This window comes from Octopus bimaculoides, chromosome 25 (genome assembly GCF_001194135.2).
Source record: "Octopus bimaculoides isolate UCB-OBI-ISO-001 chromosome 25, ASM119413v2, whole genome shotgun sequence".
NCBI lineage: Eukaryota > Metazoa > Mollusca > Cephalopoda > Octopoda > Octopodidae > Octopus > Octopus bimaculoides.
The window spans coordinates 11,333,240-11,334,918 of NC_069005.1; the positions used below are offsets into that span (position 1 = coordinate 11,333,240).

General features: G+C 31.6%; 1 protein-coding gene across 1 annotated transcript in view; it reads left to right on the forward strand.

Moving 5' to 3' along the window:
- Positions 1–1,679, forward strand: part of LOC128250809 (uncharacterized) — an 18,091-nt gene that overhangs the window by 9,091 nt on the left and 7,321 nt on the right. The gene's annotated exons all lie outside the window — the stretch shown is intronic.

Consider the following 1,679-nt stretch of genomic DNA (forward strand, 5'->3'; position numbering starts at 1 on the left):
TATATATATATATATATATATGTAAAAGAGAATGATAAAAGCATACATACGCACATACCTACTTATACACAAGCCTCACATAAAAAGTATACTAATACGTTGTACTAGAGTGTGAATAGATCGACACTTAGATAGATGTAAGCAAATAGTTGCAGGTATATGGATAAGTAGAATATACATAAATAAATATGTAGCTAAGCAGATACATTTTTAGATAGAATCCTAAATCACGTGGTCTAAATGTTACTGTGTAGACATCACGATGATAGAATTATCGTTTAGATGCCAGCACTGACATCGCCAGACTCTCCACCTGGGAGAAGCTCGAAGTGCAACACCTGCCCTCTCGAAATTTCATCAATCACACAACGTGATCTGTTCAAAACGATTTTGTTCGTCAACAGGTTCTGAAGCCTGCTCGGAACAAAGACATTGATTTCTGTACTCAAGATTATGAAAATTCATCCATTTTTAACTCCAGTTACAATCCGAAACCAAAGATCATAAGAATTTCCAGCAGCGTCTGTACACAAGACCTATTTTATGGAAGTGTCAGTGGAAGTACTTTCCGCAGGACCACATTTTTCTGTTGTTAAACCATTTCAAGCAAAGCCTCATCTTTCACAACAGAAGGCCTTCCTAGCATTGATTTGTCTTCGAGGCTATTGTCTCTTTCCTTGAAACGTCTGAACGAATTTTGTACCACACTTTCGTTGGTAGCTCCTGGGTCTTCAACATCATTAATTTCTTTTACCTGCTGCACTTCCACTCAGTCCTTTCTTCTACAGTTAGCGTAAAATGGCTGTAATTGCAATTTTTTCACCACTCATAATCAAAGCTGTAAAATAAAGAATGAATAATCGCTGCTTATATATCATATATTAAGATAAAGAATAAATGATTCAGCAACGATTTGAAAAGTTGTATCAAATTAATGATATAACATGGAGATAAAAGTTGAAAATCATCAATGAAAATCCGAAAAAAAAACAACTTTTGTCTGAACCTAGTTCATACATATATAAATAGACATAATATAATATATATAAGATATATACATAATCAAAGCTGTAAAATAAAGAATGAATAATTGATGTAAAAGATATATACATAAGATATAAACATGCGTGGAATTTAAATAACTTGATAGAGAAATCAGTAAGTAGAGAGAAAAATAGACAGAGAGTAGTTTTAACTAAGATAGATATAAGAGATGAATATAAAAATTGAGAGGTAGATACTTTTACAAATAGATAGTTTGACTGATATGTGGAGAGGTAAAATGCAGGTATAGTTGTAGAAAACAGAGAAACATTTTATAAAACAATATCGAAAATTAATTGGGAACTTAGAGAAAACCCCCAAAGAAATAATACAACGAAATGACAAGAGATATTTACATGTGTCAATTCAGCATTCATTGTTTTACATGATATATATGACATAACTATTTATGTATTGACGACAAAATGATCGGGAAAACAAGGCGATAAATTTACATTGTATGTGCGTAAATATATCAACGAATATAGAACATACACACACACACACACATATATATGTATATATATATGAAGCAGATGTAAATGGAAGCAAAGCCAAAAAAAGCAAATAGTATGAGTTATGTTTTGGTTGTCATCCATAAATTTGTTAATAAATTACAGTCTATGTGAGTATAT